General features: G+C 37.7%; 1 protein-coding gene across 1 annotated transcript in view; it reads right to left on the bottom strand.

Moving 5' to 3' along the window:
* LOC109051473 (synaptotagmin-1-like) overlaps positions 1–25,180 on the bottom strand; it is a 184,168-nt gene extending 158,988 nt beyond the window's left edge. Inside the window, exon 1 of the mRNA XM_042722207.1 lies at positions 24,920–25,180. The gene's annotated coding sequence lies outside the window, so the exon portion shown is untranslated. The remainder of the gene's footprint in view (positions 1–24,919) is intronic.
* Between the last annotated feature and the right edge of the window lie 916 nt (positions 25,181–26,096).

Below are 26,096 nucleotides of genomic sequence, written 5' to 3'. Positions count from 1 at the left end.
TCTGACCCAGAAAAACAGCCTCGACACGATGGAGAAATGCAGGAGTGCAGACACACCTAAATATAAATAACTTTGTGCCACTTACATGTCTAATGACGGGTCGAAGCCTGAAAACGTTAGAGTTTAGAGTCGGTTTGAAATGCATGCAGTGTATTTTCTGGCATTACATTAATTTTTAAAGAGTTACAATGCCAGGGGTTGTTTTTTTTATTATATAAAACCATCAAAAAACAACTGATATAATAAGATAACTAACATTTTTTATGGAAACCTCAGAATCCACAGCATACGGTGCTCAAGCAGGCCTTAGAACACTTTTGAAACAAGCTGGTCCACTGTTATTCTTGAATTCACTGACTTTTGACCATCAACAGCATCTGATACGCTTTTCACCCTATTCCGGTCATGAACTGCCCACTACATATGCCAGTCTGATTGGAGCTTGTGATTTTGGCAGGTGCTTACCATTTCTGCAAGCAACAAGCATCAGACGGTCACAGAATGACAAACCATTTCTTCTAGCCGGCAATACTGCTAATTAACTTGTTTGGACCTACCCTAAACCTGCTAAAACACCTGTAAACTAGCAACCACCAGAAGCTGTTTTTAGCTGGATTTTGATACAAAGGATTTGCTTGTTAAAATGATGTTAAAGCTTCTCTTCTTCACAAATTTTAGACAGAGAAAAATAATTAAAGAACAAAAGTGGAAAAAAAAAAAAAACCCAGAGGGTCATTTCTCAAGCACCACCCAGGGAATAAATAATCAACTTGATTTGGTCCAATGCGGCCAGTCACGCTCCACTGTAATTCAAGGGGCTGTTAGGATTAGTTTAAAGTGTGAAATTAATAAAGGGCAAACTGAATGTGATAGAAAGGTGGGAAGAATTGAGATGAAACAGAAGGGAAGGGACAGACGAGTGGCCTAACTGAGGATGAGAGGTGTGTGTGTGTGTTGTGGGGACAGACTGGAGGGCAGTGGGAGGTTTGGCACAAGGACAGAGATTACAGCAGCATACTTGGGGGAGGTCTGAAAGGAGGATACTATGACCTTTCCCTGCTCACAACACAGCCAGCACCAGATTCACAGAGAGAAAGACTTGATAGTTTAGAGTCAGAAGTGCTGGACTCATGGGTGGTCAGCCTACGCTAGATTAGTAGGACATTTATACAGGATGACAGGATGGATCAGCCATCCTTTGAGCCTGTGCAGTATAGGGTTGGGCGATATGTCAAAAATATTGTCTACCCAAGCCCCACCTCCACTACACCCTGCCCCCGTTGAGACCATAAACACACACCATGTTCAGTTTGGTCTTAATTATTGCCACATTAAAGTTTGACTTTTCTTAGTTTGTGCTTAAACTAACAGAAAACATTAGCTTTACTGTTATTTTGGTGTTGCTAATAAATTGCACTCGGTTCTTATCAAATTTGTGTTTGAAATGAATTTCGTTTTGAGAATCAAATCTTATGTTGTTTGATTAACATGGATGACAGACAGCAGGAATATTAGACTGCTGTCACTTTAAGAGCTGCCCAGATCCAATATACTGTTACACGTGTTTTCTGAATAGTGAATACATTATTGGATCCAGAGCATTTCACTTTCTGTGACTTTTATCCAAAATAGTTAGAAAAACATGTTTGATTTGGGTAAATCAGGATGCTGCTGCATATGAGTGTATGTCCAAGCATAAGCAAGTAGATATTTAAGGAATCAGTGACATGCTATACAATGTTTACTACTGAAGGTATTGCATTACATACACAAGGTAGCAGGCATTTCTTGCTAAAGGATGTGGTTTGTGAAAAAGCATCAGCATAAAAGCACTGTATGTCTTGCATCTGTGCTATATTTGTTAAAAAATTGTGTATTTGTTCTTAGGTGTATTTTATAACAGCTTATTAATGACATCATTCTTTTAATTAAGTTTTCTGGAGTTTGTTTCAAAACTCTAAAGTGTTGTATTTACCAGGGGAAATCAAACAGACAGCAGTGTGTTCATTGCGGCTTCACAGAGGATGAGCATATGGGCTTGTGTTTGTGTTGACGTGTGCGCCTGTACACGGGCTACTTTCTCCCTCACCTTCCCAAAACAGTGTGAGTCATTTCCTGTTTATGTCACCACAGAGAACAGAAAAGGGCAGATCCTAACATGACCCGGAGCACATTTACTGTTACAAGCACTCTTCTCAGCCACAGACACATGATTTACCTGTAAAACGTCAAGTACGAGGCCTGCACTCTTTAAAGCGTCTTAAAATTCAAAACCACAGTCCCCGAGATACATGAAAGGTGCCCTGTTTTGTGCCTGCCAAGAACAAGGCCTTCTTTCAGATGCAAACCAGTCACCTTGCTGTAATGGGCCATTATAGCATTGCACAACTGCAGTACACTGCATCAGTTACCATCAGTGGAGATGTTGTTAGGGTCCAGGCAACATTGTTCATTTACTCAGCATGCTTATTTGGGTATCACAGTGCAATTGTTCAGGGCAGGTGGGGATGCCACCTCACCTTGCTAAGATGCAAATGGACAGTCCTGAACACCTGCAGTCGGTCAGATGGTGTTTCCAGCGATTGTGTCCTCTGAGAGTGAACAGAAGGCATGATGAAGCAGTCAGGAAAGATGTGTTAGCTTTGATGAGCATATGAACAACAGTATATATAATGTATAATGACTGCTAATCTGGATTATTTTACTGTTGACCATGGCAACATACCTGCGGCTACTTAAATCTCTTTCATTTCATTCTGTATACTCTCAAGTTTGAATTTGAATCAAGCTAATTGGCCCCATCTTGTGACTCAAAACAGTTACTATGACTACTAACTGCAATAAACAATGGTCTTTAGTCCTCAATTAAATCAACAAAAAAAAAGCATTTCTCAGAACAACAACAACTGTTAAAAGCTACATAGAGCTGGGTGAAAGAACTTACAGTCAGCATGAAATGAAAATTCACATACATCCATGCACAATTCATCCATGTATATTTTGTTTTTTTCTTTCTTTCTTTATTATTTATTGTTTAATCAACTTGTCACAATGTGATCTGGTGAAATGACTTCTCTCTGATGATTTATGCCACACTTCTTCAATCATTTAACCCACTTCAACCTGCATGCTTGCATTCATTTTTGAGTATAACACCCACATCTAGAGCAGCATGATTAATTGTTAAAAGATCTTGATTCAAATACCCACGCAATCTTATTTATAAATGACAATGTTTCGTCTGTGTCTGTTAAACCTTTGACAAAGTCATATCGGAACATTCAAATCTGTGTTCGTGCTGCCGCTTTTTCACAAGTCTACTTTTGGAGCTTAACAGCTATAAATCTTGCTAAATCCACATTAAATCGTCTTTCTTGTAAAACTGTCTGAAAATAAATGTGCCAACTCCAGTTCTAGTTTCACTGGGCCGCAGTCATCACAAGCTAATCCTGACATGAGTATTTTTCCTATTTAAATACAACATTCCAGTAAAACTCACTGTAAAAACAACATAGAAGCCAGATTCTCCCATATGATCTGAAGCAATTTTTGCGGTTTTCTTGAGCAGATGAAGGTAATGAAGGTATGATTTTGAAGCAAGTCCAACCAGGTTCAATGAATCACAGAAACTAACATGAGGCACCAGCTCCAATTACAAGCATCTTGGATTGAGTTCTTTCAGCAATCTACAAATAGATTCCTATGCCACAAATAGCCTCCTATGGAAGCAGTCAGACATTAATACTTCCCCATCAGATATCTCCACATTGGGCCTGGTTTTATAAGTCAATATCTGCCTCCTTTGCATAAAAAACTGAGCATCTTTTGTCCTGAGAGGTGCAGGGAGAAACACTTGGTACATTGACATTCACCAGAAAGACCTATTTAGCCAAAGGTTGGTTTCATAGAACAATGAGTGGCTTCATTGGAAACACTAGGAGATATTAGCCACCATAATGTTGTTCTGTTCTGCATTCAGTGCGTGTAATCTTGTTGACTGAGACTGTGCTTTAGAACAAAGTGATGGTAATGGGTTTTGGCAAAAAAAAAAAAAAAAAAAAACACTAACACAAATCCATAACCAGCTATTTAATATTTATTTGGCTTGAGCTGATTTGCACTGTGATTGTCAGTACAACGGAATTTCATTTCTTTATATATTTACAAACCAGAGGGATATTTGAATGAGAATGTCACCACTGAAATTTTAATGTAGAAATGTAGACAGTGTAGAAATCCAATGTGATTCATCATTATTATTATTACTACTACTACATTACTTTTTTCCATGATCAAGCTTGGAAAGCACAATTTTACTGAGTGCAACCTATAATATTTTTTTTCATTAAGAAAGATGTCATCCCATTATAAGCTCAAAGGTTGTATGCCAATATCATGAGTCATTTAAACAACTTAGTTAATCCTTTAATTTGCTTTCATCATATGCCAGTGGATTAGTTTGTGGGAGGCATTTGACATTAATCCTAAATACATCTAATGTCTTAATAAATGTGAAGGAAATAGAGGTTGGTGTGGTACCGATCAGTTATGAAATCCATCTTATATGGATATAAAGTCCTATGGCACTTCATACTGTAGCTGGAACTTTCAGAGGGCATATAATTCACAAGATCCAAAGGTGGCTGTTTTGCACCAAAATCAATAATGTCTTAACCTCCTTGAAAAGGGATTTGTACTTGATATACTTTGAAACACTTATAATACCTTACATCAGCAAAGACATAAAAATGAGAGAACAAAAAGGAGATAGAGAACAGAATTTGCCAAACAGGAACATTTACATTGGTTCTTTTCTCTTGCTTCCTGATACAGTGCAGGGTATCTCCAAAGTATAAAAGATTGGTTTGTTTAGGATCAAGGAGACAGTCTTGCAAATCATGAAGAGCTTAAATCTTTCCTGTCCATGAGCTCATCACATACTGGAGCACATCGTCCCCATAAACAACCCACCAGTCTTTAAACAAATCATCAATTAGAAGCCTTCCCGGAGCCATTCAGAGCACATAAAACTGTTCATCAAACCATCTGCTGGACAATTTATTGTCACAAAATTCCATTAATTCACTTCTTTCTGCATCAACTCTAACTCAGGGATGAACAATAAGTATAGTCTGATGGATCTAGGCCAGTTGAAAATAGCCGTTTATCAATATTTTACTGACAATTTGAGAAGCAAAAACACACAATCCATTGAGGCTCCCATAACAAAATGAATAAAGCATTCCAACAATTTAATGCATTTATTTTTACAGCTTAAGTGAAAGATAATTGTACAATTGGATCACAATTGAATTGATTTGTGGTGTGCCACGTTTAATTATGCGCTGAAATAATATTTGAGTTATCCAGCGTCTCAAATTAAAATGGGCACTTAAATGCAATACTGAATGTAACATGAGGATTGTAATGAAAAATATTATTAAAAATATGTTTGTTAATTTTGTTTCTTTGAGTAGGCAGCTTGGGGCGTGATTTTTGTACTTCAAAGGGAAACCTTTTGAAGTTTAACACAAAGAACCCATTGGAATTTGATATTAGTGGGATATTTTACACTGTTTTTTGGAGGAGACCATGAGAGGTCCTGTGATCTGTGAGCACTGTTAGTGCACTCAGACTTGTCTGAAAGAAGATGAAAGGCCAACATGGGACACTCAGTGGCTTCTCTGACATTGTCTCATCAATAGCAAATGGAAACAAAAACATGCTTTTAACTACGAATCATCACAAAATAGAGGATTGTCCGCTGCTAATGCATTTTCTATCATCTTTTCCAATTTGGCAGCACTTGTCTTTGTCAATTATTCTACAATCACTGGAAAGTAATTTTCAGGATGCATTCCATTTTTACAGTCTATCTCTGTTCCTCTCTGCTGTGCAGACTAAATAGAGGCCCGAATAGGGACAATTTGACAACAGCATCTGGGTGGTCAAAAGGGGTCAAGGTTTGGCTTGTTAGCATGGTCCACCATCTGGATGCAAAAAGCATCTTTGTCTATTGATAGCCATTCAAATCAAGCAACATATATATTACTATAGAACTTGAAGGATTGTCCACAATAATGTGGTGCCATCAGACAATCAGCGTTTCCATAATTTCATTAATCAAATGGCATTTTTGGTGACTGCCTCATAAACAAACAAACAAATAAATAAATAAATAAATAAATACCTGGCTGCAGAATTGAGCATGCATGAGCAAAGATGACAGTTTTCAAACTGCATACTTCAGAGAAGTCCTGTGCCAGCCGAGCAGCAACCACTGAGATAAATAGCAAGGTTAACAGATAGCGTTCTCCACGTATTCGAGACACTTAAGCAAGTGAATGCAAAGGCTGTTTTTTTTTTTCATGTTCAATGGAGACTCATTAATGGGACTTAAATGCCATCCTGCCTTGAAAATAGGAAGTCCAGGATGTTCTGTGAAGACTGGGGTAAGTCATTAAGGTGACTGGTGGAAAAGCCACAGTATTAAAAGAAACCTCAGTCTATTACACTATCAGGGGTTACTACAACTCTGGTGCATTGCATTATGAATTATTTATGCAGCACACATTCAAATCAGGAGGGCTAAAGGTGCAAAGTGCCATTAAATGGCTGTGATTTCATATTTTAGGGTTTAATGAATACATTGCAGACTTGTTCTCTCATCTGAAGGCTAGCTGCTGACTCAAGGCGAAGACATCATTTTACGGCATGTTAAAGGTACACAATTGCCTCGCCTCAAATGCTGTCCAAAACCAATGCCCTGTCCGCATTTCACGGCATATCGCCATTTTTCTCTGCTCACGCCATTGTTCGCCGTTTTGAACGAGCATGTTGAGGCCAATGTGACTGCTCTCTGGCAGCTCACCAACAACAACTGTTATGCAAATTTACCTCTGTTTTATTTGGGAGAACAAAGAGATTTTGAGTGGACAGTTTCAGCTTTGGTCTCTGTTCACTTCAGGGCTTTCAGATTTGTAGGTTTAATTAATTTTCAAAGGCAAGCCTGCGGTTTATTACAATGTGCAAATGATTCTCAGTGGCAGAGCAAAGCATGCTAATCTGCATGTAGCGCATTGTGAAAGGTCATTCCCTTCAGCTCAACGGACAAAGCTCACTCCAAATTGATAAGCCTGACACAGGGGATAAGCACAAACACACTCGGACAATACAAAAATATGGAGACCTATTGATGCCTTGTGCCACAATCTATTAGTCAAGAATTCAATGATTTGCCCAATGGCATCTGTGAAGTTATGCAGAATGATAAAGTTCAAAAAATATCTGTATAAAAAGCACATTTGGGTGCTGTTAATTCTAGCACACAGTTTAATTACAAACCTTTATGAGCTGCCTACAATCAATGTGCAGCTGGTATCTTAAGTATCAACTTCAACCTTACCTGACAGATTAAAAAAAAAAGTTATGAAACACCACCAAATAATTCTGTCTTCTACTGCAAATTCTATAGCAGTTTCTTCCAATATACTGTCGCAAATTCTATAGCAGCATAACATGTATCCTTTGCGGATAATGCAATCCCAGAATGCACTGCAACAAGCTCACCAATTTCCATGCTATTTTGATTCCTGCCTTGAGCATTTCAAATTTTATGGTTTAATTTCAGTTTGAAGACAATTAGAAGGTAGCTGGCTATGTATGCAGTGGGGGAGCTCACAAGATTTGGAACAGTTTAATATCAATTACAAAAACATCCATTAACCCATCAGCCACGACACTGGCTGCATAAATATGCACATCCTGCCTTTACACATGAGGAAGTGAAGGGAGGGGGGAAAAGGTCTCTGAGGTATCACTTTATACACACACACACAGTCACATTTGTTGACTCCATGTCTCTTTGATGTAAATTCTGACATTTCTGGCAGCTCTGTATTCTGTGAGTGATGGCACTGCCTTTTACTGAGGTCAAAAAAAGTTGAGAAATATAGCTCAGTCGAAGTGCAATCACAATGCTATGGTGAATACTGGGTATGAGTGGTTTCCTTTCCTTTTGAACCTTATCATATTTAAATTCGCCTCTCTCTATTTTAGCTTCTATGTGACTGCTTATTACAATACGGCAATCACAATAGGGCAAGGATCAAAGACATGCAAAATCTCAGAAGTTGTTAGAATAAAACCAGATTTTACATCCATCAGGCACTTCATTTAAATGGAAGAACAGGATGAGCAACACCACAAAACGCCGCCATCCACGGTCAAATCCCATTAAGTCAAGTGAAGTCCGAATAGCTAGAGATGCTTTGAACGGCTGCCGGCATTAAAAAAGAATGATGGTGTGAAACAGAGAGCTTTTCCTTGCTTAGTGGATGAAAAGCTGAAAGAGCCATTATTGACTGAACAGTCATCAAGTTGCTCCACAGTTTACTGCCTCTCTCTTTGTGTCAGTGACATTAGAGACAGATAGCCGGCAATACAAGAGCAGGCGAGTGGTTTGACATCTGCTCTAATGGAACTGTCTACCCTCGGGCACTTGCTTTAGCACAGTCAAGGAGGACTGTGGAAGTTTGAACAAAACAAAAACTCAATAGTAAATCTAATTGAGTGTTACTGATCCAGTATTGCACTGCAATACTGGGGTTTAAGACTTTTGGATGACCTGTTAGCATGCAGTGACCATATGACCTAAAGTCTATCAACAATTGCCCCATGATATTCAACACTGCTGATGTCGCAACATGGTTTCCCAGGTTTGTATCTCAAAGCACAAAGAACATGTGTAAACTAACAGCTTGTTGGAACAGGTGTGTCTGTGTTTGATCTATGCATATGCTGGCGTGTGGGCCGTTTGCATGACTGTTTTGATGTGACCACAACAAGGGTTGTGATGATTCACGCAGAAAAAAAAGGCACAGATGCAAGCGCACAAAAATAAACATACTGTATGCTCATTCTATCAGATGATCTGATTAGAAAACCATAATAATACTGTTGCTACTGAAAAATATATATATTTTTTTAATCAAATTTTTAAATCAAAATTTTAGTCATTCATTTTATTTTTTTCATTCAACTTATATATATATATATATATATATATATATATATATATATATATATATATATATATATATATATATATATATATAATTATGCGTTTTGAGAGTTTCCTTTTTATTAAATTTAATTTCATAATTAAATTTCAAACAATTATAAAGCTACTAATAATTTTGGATCTGTGGCATATATATATATATATAAAATCATGAATAACCTGACTTGAAAATGTTCTTCCTCACTGGTTTGTAACATGATCTGGCTGTCTATTTCAAAGGGAGCTGTCCACAAGGCAGGTGCTGAATTTCACTGCTTGAGTCTGACCTCTATGACAATAATACTATAGATCCACAGACAGCTGCCCGAGCTTCTTAAGTAGCAGTAGAGCTCAGCATTAGGAGTGATGTTAAGCCCTCTGTATGTCTTTATAGAGTTTTTCAAAAAAAATTCAAAAACATTATTCCCGTGTTCATAAATTCTTCACCCCACTAAATACCCATAAAGAAAGTATAACCCCATATTCAGCCCTGACAGCAGGTCTAGTCATCCTACGACCCACTAGAAGCCAAAATAATTAAAAACAACTAAAGTAATCTATTACTGTGTGTGAATATTTTCATTTTTGGCTTTTATTTTATTTATTTAATTATTTATTTCAGAGAGAGGATTGGGAAATTAAAAAAAGAAAGACTTGAAATCTTTTTTTCCCACATAAGCACATCAAAAATCAACCACTAAGCCACAGACCCAAAATTATTAGTAGCTTTATAATTGTTTGAAATTTAATTATGAAATTAAATTTAATAAAAAGGAACTCTCAAAATGCAAAATTTCTGGCTAATTTATAGTAACTAGATATCATTATCTGTACATTTATTATTAAAATGTTGATTGAATGTACACAAAGACTAATCAGAATCAGACTAATTAATCAGTTGAATTAATCTGAAAATATATAATCACTCTTGTGTATTTATTGAAAAAAAAGAAAAAAGAAAGAAAGACGGAAATGTCCAGATATTGCACATTAGCCTTGTGGCCACAAACAGCCACCCTTTCATTCACAGCCTGGCCCGCTCAGATCTGTTATGAGTCAGGGTATTTTAGAGTGTATGAATAAGATGATGGTGTAACTAGCACTATCTTGTCACCACTGAGTGTTCATTACCCCCAGACTGACGTCAAACCTCCATGATTAAGAACAGACACCTCCTAGTGCCATTTACCATTTACACGGCACCTTCTGACACTGTCAGAATGACACAACGCACTACCACATGTAATGCTGAGACTAAATGTGGAAACAAAGTGATTTGTTATAGGTCTTAACTTTCACCCATATCGTAGTTGAAGCTTTATCGTATGTCTGGAAAGGATTCTGCAACAATAGACTTTGATTTGGCTTCATGCTGTTCTCAAATCAAGCTCTTTATTGCCATTTCACAGGGACAAAAATAAAGATATGTTGTACTCCATTCATTTTTCGCATTAAAATTTAAATGTAACATAAATATTATGAAATTGTTTTATTATTATTATAGTGTTAAATAAACATTCAAGCAAGCAAGTAACATGCTAATCAACCTAGCAACTTGGTGGCTTGTTAGATTAGAAATTATAATCCATTTTAGAACAATACATGTGTAATATTTTTAAAACTATAGCTACATCAAATTATAATTTTGAAAATGTTTTTCCTCCAGATGACTCCACCTGTCTCAAGCCACAGCTCCAGGCTTAGAGACATGCGCTGCATGGATGGCAGTTACCAAACGTTTGTCTCCACTCTGTCCCCGGGCTCAGATCTAACAGCAGCTGGAACAAACACACTTTATCAAATAAACGTCAAAGGATGTTTGCCGAAGCAGTCTGGCATTACCCACGATACTATTGCAACCAACGGCAACAAGAAGAGACGATAAATGAGTGGAACAATGTCTCCGGTCTGACAACATCCCCTCCCTTGGCTCATCCATTTGTTTTGTGGGTGTCCCTGTAAATTAGATGAAAGACAAAGGCTGCATAACATGCCGATGGCTATGTGCAAGCAGGGCCTACATAAGGACCAGAGAGAGGCATTTTGAAGTTAAACTGATTATACGACAACTGAAGACAGTGGGATACAGAGAAATGGAGACAGGAAGGAGAGCGAGACAGATGCAATAGAGAGACAACTAAGTGAGAGTGAGGTCAAACCTAAGCCCTACTGTCATACTGAGGAAGAGAGGAGGAGATGAAGCACGAACTGAAGAGAGACTGCTCATACTCTGAGCTCTTGCTGTGAGTACTGCTGCTCACATTATGCATGATGCATATTAATCACAAATTTGAAAGTACTTCCTCCACCTTGCAAGCTGTAATCTGATTGGCTGATGGAAAATAGATGACGTTTTTGTTTTCAGAGTTACTCTACTTTTTTAAAGCGTTGTAATTCCCTTATGTTCACCAAGGCTTTAATCAACAATATAATAATTTCCAGCGAAGTCGTTGACTTGATTGCACAGATACTATTTAAACTGAACTGAGCTGGACAATGACATCACTGAATTCAACGATGAACTGCCTTTAACTGAAAATTGAGTGTTTACTATTGTCCTTTTTCATTTTTGACACACTAGCTGTGTCCCAAACTGTGCAGACTCCGAAATGCGTATTTAAAGCGGCATGATGAGGGATGTCCCAAACTGAAGTGTGCTTCAGTTTGACTCTGTCACAGCGTCACAACGTAAGCATCTTTTTTATCAGTGCTGAAAATGGCTGTGCTGCTTAATATATTTGTGGAATTATATTATCATGATACATTTTTGTAGTATTCTTTAATAAAAAAATTTTAAAAATTAAATAAAAAAAGCATTTGTTTTAAAGTGAAATAATTTGCAACAGAAATGTCTTTAATGTCAAATTAGATCAAACTGTATAAAAACATTTTATGTAACATTTCTCAGACAGTATTTTTTAGTATTTCCTGTACAACCATTTCAAGCATTTTATTTAAATTTATTGCCTTCACACCAGTCTATTGTTGTGGTAAAAATATAAAAAGTTATCTGAAACCTAAACAAGAGCTAAATGTCACATAAAACAACGATTACAGACCTAAACTTCATATAAAAACAAAATATAATGTGGTTAGGCACTTTATATATTTATAAGAAAATCTCTTCCTATTTAATCCTTGGCAGAATAAGCTCCAGTATGGACCAGACTTTATGCCACAGTCAAAATCTGGCTACACGATACTATATGATAACTGACTTACTGAAACCGATGGGGGATGTTTTGTCAATAATGCTGCAAGCATCTATGCTCAACATGGAGAAGGTTGTATCGCACCTTATGTTACACCACCAAACTTTAGAAAGCCTTTAATATCACCCAAAAAAAAAAAAAAAAACACATCGGAGCAGCTGCCCAACCTGAGGCAATTTGGAGTCAGTGGGCAAAATTGAAATCCACTGGTTCAGAGAGAGAGAATGGTTGGAGCAGCTGCCTTTGTAAAATATTCTCACAGTTGTTTACCGTCAAGATGGGAATAGGGTTAAATAGCTGATCACAGTAGAAATCAAGGCCCCACCAAAGAAATATTACCAAACATTAGAATTACACTTTGACAATATGTCAGTCTAACCGCAAGTCAACACACGTGATTAACGACTAACATGTGACACGCTCATATTGCTAGGCACCGTTTACACAGAATGCGCTTTTCTGTTGACAAAGATGCTACGTAGGCAGTGGAACAGGAAAAACATGCAAGAAGACAAGAGTGAACTTTTTTTAACTTGAGTGCCACATTTTTAGAATGCCGTTTCATGCATGAGATGCAGCAAGAGACGTGAGCACAACAGTCAAGCACGTCCATGTTTACATAGGAAAAAAACTATGGAAAAGCAGCGCAATGGAATATAAACCTTTAACTACTATGCCTGATATTTCATGTTTGCATCATGGGGACAGGCTGAAAGCTGCTGTCTTTTTTACAGAATATTTATAGTTAATAAATCTACTTGTGTTATACCTTAAGTCATTTAGAATTTAAACTACCTTGACTTTTGAGTTTAGTTTTTTTTTTTTTTTTTTTTTAAGCATTTTCCATGTATTATTTCTGAAGACGTATGGAAGAATTTTTTTCACAAGATGTAGTTGTAGTTCATGCATCTTTTCTGCAAATATATTTATCAAGTGGTTTGTTTAACATTTACATCATGTTGACAACTTCATGTGTGGTGCACTTGGAATAGAATTTTCTTTAGCTAGAAGGTTAATAAAGAAAAAGTTAACTGAATCATGTTGTGGTTACACTTTCAAGTTGACTAGTTAAAAATCATAAAAAATCGAGAATCTATCAAATGTTCTGAAAAATCAAGATTTTTTTTTTTTCTCAAATCGCCCACGGCCCTAGTTATAGTTTTTTTTTTTTGTTTGTTTGTTTTTGATCAATCATCTGTATAAGACATATTTCCTCTGCTTCTCAGCTTTAAATTGCCCAGAAAACCCATTTAAAGCTACACGTACCACCTACTAAACACAGATTTCCCTAAGCCTCTCAGAACACAGCGCATGTGTGCCGAGTCGCCTGACTGTTGGGTGCCAACCTGTGTGTCATGAGAGAGGAAAGTTTCAGTTGTCAGGTAGGAGCAGTATCTAGTGGCAGTAGTCCTTCACTGCAGCATTCTGCCTACACTGAGTCTTTCTAGTAATTGATTAACTGAAGGAGGAGCATTCTGTATACTAAACATTATGGGGAAAAAGAACAAAAATGGTTATTTACACTAGTAGTACCTTTACTACTCTAAGGTAATACTATGCACCTTTTAGATAAGGTACAAAGCTGTCCCATTAAGGGTACTGTCCCAGTGACAAGCTGTTGCACCCCTAAAGGTATTATATGCATATATTGTCTGACAGTGAAGATAATAACCTCAGCATGGACAGATCAAGGTGTCTCATTTTAATGCATCTAAATGTTTAGTCTTAAATATTTCTTATCAGTTTGATAATAGGAACAGTTCCTGCCTCTGTAAATGACATTGTGCATGTGAACAATGTCCTATTGTGTGTTAAACTGAGATCAGCTGTACTTTTTAAAGCTTTATGCTACATGTGTTTATGTGTGGGCATGTGTGTACAACGGCAGACAGGAGACAATGTTATTGATTGAAGAGCCTGGTAATCTTTGAGTGGGACTCAGTGTGGTGGGTTTCTCATGACATTGAAGCTGTCCTTGACGAGTCCGCTAAATGGAAACAGATTAAAATTCCTGCTCCGCACATGAGCGGGCCCTTTAACACGTGCTTATCGCCAGAGACCAAGGGACACCGTGTCCTGACGTTTACGTCTCACCCTACATTTATCACAAATACAGTCTCTCTCCCTCTACCCCTTCTCACTTTCACATACCCATTACTCCTCCTTATGTTGATAACCTGTTCTCAGGTCGGAGTGAGTTGGAGTTATTGATGTAGTTTTGGCAAATAGAACTGATATAGTATAATCATATCCACTGAATTGTCTATCCTTCATCGTTTATGCTGCAGAAGATCGATCTTGGTCTCTTACTTTCTCAGAGGTTGACGGCAGGGGTAGATAAGCATTAGGCAAGTACTGCCACGAATTAAACCACCACAATATGAAATTAAATGAACAAGCACTGCAATGACAGATGATATTTCCCATGAGCATCAGTTTTGTGACTGTCCTGATGAATGCACAACTTGTGTTAATGAAGTTCTTCAAGAAAGTTCAAGAGTATTTTGTTGATGGGATCCCATTTACAACACTAAGGTTAAATAAGCAACCACTTACCCCATTCTTCTTGACAAATTTCCCAGCATCCTCCCAATTTATCTTCACATCGTCACGTCTCATATGCAAGTTCCTTCATTACAGACAAAAGCAAATCCATCATGCCATTCATCACCCCTCACGTGGATTACATTAAACATCTGTTAGATCCATGTTCATCATCTCTGGCTGCAAGGCTTGTATTCATTTGAATATATGATGAGCATAATTGTCATTAATGATCTCAGGTTTAGGATTCATGCATTTGTAATTAACATGTTTTTTCATTAAGTTCAGCGCAACAGTAACTCAGCTAGCAAGTATATCACGGTCTAATCTGCATAACTAATTAAGGTTACCAAAAGTGATTTATTGTTTGGACTCCATTAAAGCAAAGTGTATGAGGGACTATCGTGCTCAATTCACTGAGAAACAAGACACTGTGTGTGATTTTGTGTTTATGTGTGAAAATGTACCCCATGCTGTGACACAAGAGAGCAAGAAACAGAAAGCAGTCGGTCCTGCTGAGATCACAACCTGACCTCTCATTCTCACTGTCTCCATCAACCTTTCTCTTCCACTCTCAATTTTCTTGCCATATGTCTCAGTAAACTCGAGTAAAGTGAGAAAAATTGCAGGACCATCTACTCTCATTTTGCCATCTCATGATGCATTCATCCAACAAACACACACAGGTCTTTGGAACAAACCCATATCTACCTGGCACGTCTACTTTGACTTCCTCTTGTCAACACAGAAGTGATTTACTCACTGATACAGAAACTTTAGAAAGGATTCACATGTCTCCAGAAAGGCGTTGGCTGACAGGTCTCAGAATGTTCCGTTTAAGCCATCTTTAGTGAAGGTCACACATTTGTTGCAACTAAAGAATGTCTGATGACCAACCAACATTCATTGACTTTGCAGTGACGAATACTTTATCTTTTTAGTGTTTAATGCACCATAATATGAGAAAAACACCTACACCCCTATTTCACCCTGGTGCTATTTAAAGTCTCATTGTAACAGGGGTAGCCACAGATTATTTATTTTGTATTGTGATGTACATCTGTGTGAAATGGATTATCAGAAAAAAAATCTAGAGCAGAAGATCAAATTATGATTGTTAATAAATGAAGAGGTCAAAAAACGTGCATGGATGAATTGTTCACACTGAGATCAATAACATTTTAGAAAAAATTACTGAATTGAATTTACATTTCATGCTGACTTTAAAGGGGTCATATGATGTGATTTCAATTTTTCCTTTCTCTTTGGAGTGTTACAAGCTCTTGGTGCAAATAAGATCTGTAAAGTTGCAAAGACTAAAGTCTAAAATCCAAAGAGATATTCTTTATAAAAGACTTCTCCACGCTCTCCTAAATCACCTTGTTTAAACACGCCCCCACATGTCTACATCACTGTGTGAGAAGATTTGCATAATACCGAATACCAAAAATGCAGAAAACCAAATCTTTTAACTCAAATCATGACCATGTAAAAAAAAGTAATCCTAGATGCTTTAGCTTGGGATTCTAGAAAGGGACATGGAAAGGACACAAAAGTAAAGCACCTATTGGGATTAAAAATAATGGACAGTGCTTCCACCTAGGAAAGTCTAATTACAAGTCTTAAAGACTACTTTCCAGGAAAAACAGCAAGCATTTTTTTTTTTTTTTTTTTACTAAAGCATTGCATTTCTTAATCTAAAACTTTTAGGTTTGAAAGGTACTAGCCTGATAAACTTTTTTTCATAAGTGCTGGAAACAAGTTTTCATTCATTTACACAAACAGGGGGACGAGTCGAAATTATTTTAAGGCAATCACCAGCAAGAAAAAGATGCTATCGATAGATTTAAGGTTGCATTTAATCCAAAATAAAAAACACTTCCTAAGTCCCTCAAGATGCTTACTTGCAAGAAAACAAGACATGAACAACACAAAAACCTTGTTTCATAGTTCCAAAACAAGCTTAGCTCTGTCCATCATGACAGTTAATTTACAAAATTGTCACTGTAATACAGAAAATAGAGAAGACTCATCTAAGATTGTCGAGTGTGATTCAATCATGGAAGGGTAACGTGGAGTTCAGCATTGCATTAATCTCTCGCAGTCTTGTATTTTCTTCATTAGATAATCGTTGTGCCTGCCTCTCTTTTATAAATCATTACATTAGCCAATAATAGGACTGGCCTGGCTCCCCGCTGGAGAGAGCAGCCCGTTAGGCGAGTGGATAATGAGTGTTTTTACATGGGGCTGGGTGGACATGTTTTAGGGGAAGCCTCATTTTAGTCTCAGCGCGACACAGCATGCGTAGACAGTACCGCGAGTGCTTCAAACGTTAAATCTTTCAGGGGAGCCCCAAATTTGTCAGGAGCTAAAATGGGCGAGACAAACAAAGAGGAGACGAAAAGGAGAGAAGCAGGGCATGAGGCCTGTTGATGTGACTTTTTCACAGTGAGAGCTGTGCCGTGGGTCTGTTGTACTGTATTATTATTCCAGCAATTGGGTTGCATTGAGCTCACAAACAATTTAGTTTTGTGTCAAAAAAGCACTGACTTGACTTCACAACTGACCACAGGAAGCAAAACCAGACAGAAGATTAAAAAGGAGACAGCGGCATGCGGCACTGCAAGGGATGTAGAATACAAACCCTTTTTAATGTTTGCTTGAGTTAAATGTGGACAGTCATTTGGAGTATTTTACACTAGAAGCCCAACAGCACATGGAGGGAATGAGCATGGTAAATCTTCATCGAGACAAGCTACGGCGGGCAGGAGACTTGGTCGCCATAGCGACAGCAAGTCTGTTTGCATGAAAGGAAGATCATGGAAGGCATTTAGAAAGAGGCGGCCAGTGTGTGCACCTTGTTCCTGTTATGATACAAACTATTTCAGAACATTACTAAAATACTAATATTTACTACTACTACATATCATGAAAATCAGATTTTTCCATGTTTAAGAGTTATAATCGGGTGCCTGGTGCATCTACCAACCCAGAAAATTTTAAAAAAATAAATAATTAAAAATAAATAAATAAATAAATAAATAGAACCACCCAGTAAATTTTTGGAAAGCTTGTGAAAAAAATGGACTGCTCAGATTTTGCTCCCCCTGTGAGGTAGAAAGGGGATCGTATTATAATTTTACCGCCCCTTAATCTGCAAGATTCCACCCACGTCGCTGCCATTGTGCTTTCGCAAGCGACAACAGTGTACCAGTTCTAATGTCATGGTGAAAGTTGACAGCCCAGCCTCAGGGGAGACAACAGAGCAGTGCTGCCACACAGATCTAATATAAACATGCGATTTGCCAGTTGTTTATCATCATTGGCATAACTGACTTTTTATGTAACTCGTGTTTTTAAACATAAACTTGTGTGTATTTAACAGTTTAAGCGCAAGAAGACATGAAAGAGATCAGGATTTGTTTAAAAAAAGAGATTGGTCTAGTACTCACCTGTCATGTGAAACCCACTTTCTGTGCATGTGCTTCAGATGTGTGCGCTCAGAAAACCATATTTCAGAAGTTTAAAGTTTAATACGATTAAAAACGCATGGTTTCAGCACAGTCAAAACCAAACAAATGCTTTTTATCAGAGTTTTTGAGGTATGAGCTGTAAAGGCACAGCCCTATTCTGGAAAAGGGGGTGGGGAGCAGCAGCAGGTCATTTGCATTTAAAGAGACATGCACGAAAAAAGTGTTTCTGCTTCCACTCAAAATAGGCAATTTCAAAATGATATAATACATTTTCTGTAAGGTATTTTGAGCAGAAACTTCACAAACACATTCTGGGGACACCTGAGACTTATATTACATATTGTAAAAAGGGGCATAATAGGTCTCCTTTAATAAAAAATATGACAATACTGGATATATAATAAAGCAGCATTTTTAAGAATCAATATGCCACTTTAAAAAAAATAAAACAAACAAACAAACAAACAAACAAAACTATTGTCATAGAGCACCAAAAAAGCCATACATATTTCTGTTATTGACAGACAGATTAAAAATAGAGATCAGATATATTTCACTCTCCCCATCACAAGGTGTTCAAACTCAGTCTGAGTGCTCATGTGGACTTAGTGGAGCCTAGTAAGGGGGATACACCACTGTAATAAAAGATCTGTTCAATATAAGGGCAAAAGCAATAACTAGTCCACACCAGGGAAACTACGGCTCCTTCAATAACATACACCCACACACACGTTTTTGTTTGACTCATGTTTCTGATTACAGTTAAAGAGAAAGTTTGCACAGTGTTTCCTGCACTACTTTTCTAAATCTCCAGCACCACAGCAAAATAAATTATATTTTTACCAGAGTTGTGCTCTTCTGAATCGAATGTGATGATATAAAAAGACTGCATACTGTGAAATATTGTCAAGACAACACATCTTTCTATTGTATTGTCTTCACTGGCTGAGCTCAAAAACTATCATGCAGTGCTACCAGTACAGTCCATTTCACAAATAAATGAGCCATTTCTTTTAACAATTCAGTCAATACAAAAACTTTTTTTTAGTGTATTGAATTTTTAATTTAACATTTTTAAAAATTATTTATTTACGCTCAATCTTGACTAAGATATCTGTACCCTTCATATTTACATCTGCTTCTATTTATTTCTGTATTATGTATGTATATTTCTGCTTCTCAATTGTGGTAAGGTATTGTCACACTTGAAAAAAAAGTACCCATAAAACGTAATTATCGTTCTCTAAAGATCATTAAATTAAACAGTGCTATAAGACCCTTAGCTATTGTAACATGCTCGTTGTAACATGCATTGATGCATACTGTGGTACTGTAATTTTCCCGTAATGGCACATGAGCGGCGAGTAAACTGTAGCACAGAAGAGTTTTATCTTGCTCTCTTCTTTCCTCCCTTATTAGATTCATAAAACATTCAAAATGTCCTCCGGTCCACCTTTGTGGCAGAGTCTGCCCTTTAGTAATAATTAATCCCCCCTGACTCTGACACACTCACCTTCAAGCAGTGGTGTGTGAGGAGGGGGCGTCAGTGGGGTGCTAGAGCACACAGCTGGGCTTCTATATATTGGCATGGGTTTATCTGTAGTAATGTTTGACATGTGACATATAGTGTGCTGAAATCAGTTACTGTGTGAAGGATGTCATCTTGTAGCAGGAATACCAAGACCTGAAAATGTTGGAGGCAATCTCCTTCATAACCTTCTCGCAAGGAAAAAGAAAACAATTCTCCTTTCAACAATCACACCCCCCAATTTTCCCTAACACTTCTGAGATCTTGGGATGAGAAAGCAGATTGTGAACAATGTTGTATATTTAAAAAATGAAGGTGTGGTGACGTGAAATTAAAGGGAAATTCTGCACTGTGATTTGTGGGTGGTGACACCTGAAAGACAAATTGATGCCTCATAGCCCTCTTTTCACCCAAATGAAATGCTGATGCTTATTAGCTGTGACTTCTGTGAAAGCATTCAATTATTCTTAATTGTCACTAAAGCGTATTCATGCTGAATTGTTGTGGCTAAAACTGAAGTGAGACAAGCCATGCAGGAGGAGAATTTATTAAGCCCTTCTTAAATTGCTGTCTGTCATTGGTTTTTACATTCTTCAATAACATTCTTCATTAATTCATCTTGTTAAATTTTGCTAATGGAGGTGACCTAATTTTACATACAGTGCAACTGCTCTGCTTTTTGGTTGTATCAAATGTTTGCAATTAGAGTATTAGATTAGAGTAAACCAAGCTTAGTGTTTTTACATGTAGGAGCAATATTATTTCTAACTGCTATTTAGTATAATTATTAAATAGCATATTAGTAACTAACTAATTTTTATATAATCTCACCATGTTATAGCAAATACATGTTATAGACATTCTTTAAAAAAAAACAGTTTGAATACAATATTGAATACAATAAGTATTTGCATTACTTCTATGTTTGTGGCCGAGCTACAAGCTATACCTTAAGAAGGATTTCTGTAAAGCCAAAATGCTTTTCCTCTCTGTTTTGATCAAGCCGAATGAAACGGCCACATTATTATTATTATTATTATTTTTTGAACTTGACATGGTGTCTTAAAAACACAGATGATGAAGCAGTTTCATTAAGATCATTAATGTGAATGACTCTTAAGTGGTATGATGTGGGCCAGTAATAGGCTTATATTCAATTATAGAAATATATAGAACATACTGATTTACTTCTAGATGATGTATTTTCAATAGTTTCACCACAACAATCTAACGTCTGTAATTTATTGTCATTTGGGTCTTTTCTTTATGTGATTAATTTGATTAATTAATCAGCATACAATGTAATTAATTTGATGTCACTTTTTAATCAGTTCACAGCCCTAATAAAAAATATATAGAAGTACTGAACTGCTATGAAGACTAAGTTAATTCCAATAATTGTCTGTGCATTGTAGTCATTCAGGGCTCAAGTTGAGGCATCACCACTTGATTGCCCCCTTGTGCACTGATTAAAAAGAAGAACATTACATCACTTCTGCTAACTATGTGCATATGTATCCTCCATGGTAACACAGGCATAGCAAACGCTATGGAACGAGATCTGCTCACCACCATCTGTGTGTGTATGTGTGCATGTGCCAAGGCTGTGTTATGGAGTCAGAAGGCTGGCTACATTCTCCAAGGACCTCTCCTCCGTTGCTTAGCAATATGTGGAACAGTGAGCAGTCCCAATAAGGCAACTGCATCTACTGTATTTCCCTAGCAGAAATGTAGAGATATAAAACAGAATTTAGCAATTTAACATTCACATGATTAATATATTGTATGTTTTCTATATTTTGTTATATAAAAATCATATTTTAGGCTAATTTTAGCAAGTTAATTTACATTAGTAGTGGACTAGCATGTCACATTTAAGAATAAGCACCACAAAAATCTATTTATGGTACTTGGTATACAATTAGATAGATAGATAGATAGATAGATAGATAGATAGATAGATAGATAGATAGATAGATAGATAGATAGATAGATAGATAGATAGATAGATAGATAGATAGATAGATAGATAGATGGGTATATATTATATAAAATCAAAGCACTTTGTCAAACATAATGTTGCATGTGTCTTCTACTGACCTTGAGAGTGTTCCTGTTCTCTGATACATCAAACAATATTTATTCACCCGTATTTCCCACAAGTTCTTGCTGCTTGTGATATGTATGACCCCTGCTGCTAGCCTGTACAAACACAGGCTTGTTTTCCTGTTATCCATCTCAGTCACTGGGTGAAGAATTACTTCCTTACTGTTGGTGTGGGTCCCAAACAGACACTGCTAGGTTTAAATACTCAATCCAATGGATATAAATGGATACCATCTAATGGATATAAATGTTAACATCTTCTTATGGCTTAGACTTTTTAATCTTGTCACTGGAAGTTCGATTGCATGAAAAAGGATGAGATCACCTTCAATTTTCCATGTTTGTAATATATTATTGGTTTTGAATCTGTCTCATTTACTCAAACCCACAGTGAGTGTCGTTTAGATGGTGCCTGTGCCTGCTGTGGTGTAACGCACCGAGAACATACCGCTCCAATATTGCACACATTTATCATGGCTGCCCCAGACTCTTCACAGAGCATGTCAGTGATCCGTACACTTCCCTCGCCCAGGTATATGCAGCCAACCAGCCAGCTGTCCAAGGTCAAATAATAATAGAGCCGCTATTTTTATCTTCTGTCTGCTATTACTCCTAACAACAGCATGTTGGCCTCTGCGGACACGCACATATATGTACACGCACGCTCATTTATTTCTCCACCTTTAATTTGGAGCTCCACCTAAAACACACAAGGGAACTGTGTAGCGAATGACAAAAAAATCATCCAGGTGACTGATCCTAATCTCACAGGCTGACATTAAAGACTTCCAGAGATATCCTGCTGAGCGTAAGCGACAGTAGAAGGGATGGTTAACTCCACCTTTCGGCAGTACCAGGCTTGTATCTCACCTCATTAATGGATTTTTAACAAGGCTGATAATGCACGACATTGCCCTTGGCAACTGCAGGGGGCGTGACATATTTGGGCCAACATCTGCCATCCCATATTGCCCTGAAAGGTAAAAATCACATACCTTGTTGCTGTGTTTTTTTAGGAAACCTCTCATGGGGCAATATTACATATAAGACCCTTGGCAAAATGGAACTTCTCAAGCCAACAGTTTCTCTCAGGTGAAAAATATTATGAGATGGGATGAGACTTAAAGTAACAACTAACTTCTTTTGTAGAGCAATTTAACCTCACATTTATGCATTATTGCACATTATGCTGTCAGTCACAAGGAATCTGAACAACAAAAAAGTAAATGTTATTACAATAAAAAGTCTTTAACTATGACTTTTGCCTCAAATTCGGAGTTTTTAGGGGTTTGGAATAACATGGGGCTAAGTGATTAATAACAAAATTTTCATTTTGGGGTGGAATTTCCCTTTAAGTAGGATTAGGGATGTAGAATTTGGTCATGCAGAATATGTGGTTTATAAGTACTAATAAAAATATGTTAATAATAGACATGCTAATAATAAACTAGTTAGTAGTGAGAACTGGTCCCTATTCTAAAGTGTTAACAATAAATTTATGCTATTATAATAATACATAAATATATTAAATTATATTATAATAAAAAAAAGAATTGTTATAATAAAATAATATAATAATTGTCGTTCATGGTTAAAATTGTTTATTTAAATTAATTAATTAAAATAAATACATAAAAAAAAACTGGTGACAAAATCAAAAGTGTACAAAGTTTTTTTTTTTTGTTTACTTGTTTGTGTCTTCAGACTTTGTGTGCAGATTCGTTAAATGACTTAATTGTTTTAAATCAATGCACCAGTGAACCTGAATAATTCTGCTACAGAACATTTTGATAGTAAAATGTAAATAAGACAGTGGTAAGTTCATAAGAACCACAGCTTACTATAGCATGTGCACTACTTGCATCTGAAATGGTGGTCTATTTTGATGAGGTTTTGAAGCTATTTCTATGGTATCACTTAGCAACTGTTTTACCACTGCTCCTCAAGCACTAATGTATTCCAGAGGAGGATCTTCACAACTGAATTGGATAAGCCCGAGGCTCTAGTCGAGCAATCTCTGCTCCTCGCTCTCACTAGGCATGCACAGAAACGGCTGATCTGCCCAACAGAGATATGAGGTAATGACAGGCGCATTTGTTGATGTGGGCAGGAGCTAGCCACAATGGACCAAGTCCTTCATAACATAATGTCTATAAGAGATTTCAGCATGTTATGTAATCCATCCTCAATCCAACAAATGCAAACAAAAGAAGAGCTTGAGTTGAGAAAGAAAGTCAAGTGCAGTTTGATAACAATCTTGAGGGACGACGCAAGGCGAACCTACTTTCTCTTTGGCTGCCACTCTAGGATGAAGGAGACAGCATCTGTCTCCAAATATGCACTGGTGGTCGTGATTCCCACAGCAGAACAGATAATGGTTTCTAGGTAAGAAAGAAGCTCTTTACTGTGGGAATTATCTGCCATTCTGAAATAATTTCCTCCACTGGAATAATTCTCCACTATCCACTGCCACAGATAAACCCATTACACATGAAACGTAGAGGAAGAAAAGACGAAGAGAGTAATTATCAGATACAGAGAACTGTAGTGGGATTAGTTTTCCTGGGATGAATACAAAATCTCATCTTCCATCTCTCCTCCATTCCAACCTCAGCCGTCCACCTGTACACACACTCCCACACACAAACCTACACGTAAAAAAACACATCTCCAATCTCCAGCTACAAATGTGTGAATCATTTTCCCCTACTTGGATAAGCAGATCTAAGCTAAGCGTGGCAGTAGATGATGGGTTTCTCACAGGAACCATCCAACCAGTAAACTACCACCTTCCCCAGCTGGCCAGAAAGAGGAAGGAAATGTGCCAAAAGCAGTGTCGGCGTGAAAACAAACACCACGCTGCAGGGGCGGGCATTTATGATGGCATGCTCTACTCTGCCCCAGTATAGGTCTCTTTCAGAATCGCAACCAATACGAAACAAACCAGCAAAAGCTGAACACCTGCAACTTCAGAGAGGGAAATATGAGTGCCTACCTGTGTAGCGTGCTGTTATCGCCTGCTTCAGCTGGGAGGAAGTGAAGTACAGATCATATGCAAGAGAGAGAGAGGGAGTCACAGAGAGATGGAGAGGAGGAGTCTTGTCTGGTAGAGGTGGAGAGAGCGGGGGAGAGAGTGAGAGAGCTGCTGTTGTCGCTATTCTCTGGCGAGCCTGCAGGGAGTAGTGTGCATGGTAATGTGCTCTCCCTGTTAAAAACCAGATCGTGCATGCATCCAGTCCTGAATTAGTGAGAGGGAGGGAGAGAGAAAGGGACTCTTGGCTGTTTAACCATGCACCGTCACGAGGTACTTCCTTCGGAATCCCTCCAGTGAGAGTGGCACAGCATCACTAAGTCCTTGGCTGCGATTGGCTACCGTGGGTGATGATGCAGTCAGCAGGCGATGGTTCTGGCAGCAGTCAACTAAGATGACCCTCTCAGCTAGTATTAGCATCCTCACACATCCTAAGCAAAGGGTGGAGGCAGGGCAAGGACGAACAAGGACATTTACGAAACCCTCCTGGGAGCATGTTCACGCACTTCAGGAGGTTGGAAACTGGATGGTGTACGTGGCAAGTCCTGGCATGGTGCCTTGTAGATGTTTGTGCATGCATGAAGACAAAGAAGTCTCAGAAGAACGTCTAGGTGTAAAGGTTGTGATTTCCCCAGAGAGAGCTCCATCAATAGCAAGGGTAGCTCACTGTCAGGGAAGGGCAGGTGCTAATTAATGGGATGAATTCTGGGTATTGTGACCTCCCATCTTAAAGGAGGATGCATGTAGAGTGGCTATTATTCGGTCCAATGTTCATTAATTTCGAAATGGCCTGGATCTGGACTGCGTATATAGCTAATAATGGTTCCCCACAGGTCGTCTGGTGTCTCTTATGTGGACCCCACTGTTGCTGTGCTCAGAGCTCGACAATTTCACAGTGAAATGCCTCCACTTCAAAAGGCCAGCTTGTTGCATAAGAACAAAGATATAAAAAGTAAGAAGGGTAAATGACTCATCTCTTTTGTTGAAAATTAAATGTCAGACTGTTTAAGCTTGCAAGTGGTGGCTGTGAAATGCAAAATCTTAAAATGCTGCAATTAAAATATAACTGTAATAAAGACTGACAAACTATTAAAGAAGTTTTAGAAAGAAAGAAAGAAAGAAAGAAAGAAAGAAAGAAAGA

Source organism: Cyprinus carpio, chromosome B4, assembly GCF_018340385.1.
Source record: "Cyprinus carpio isolate SPL01 chromosome B4, ASM1834038v1, whole genome shotgun sequence".
In the NCBI taxonomy this organism is placed as follows: Eukaryota; Metazoa; Chordata; class Actinopteri; order Cypriniformes; family Cyprinidae; genus Cyprinus; species Cyprinus carpio.
Note: the sequence above shows the minus strand (reverse complement) of the source record. Positions and strands in the feature narration are given on the sequence as shown.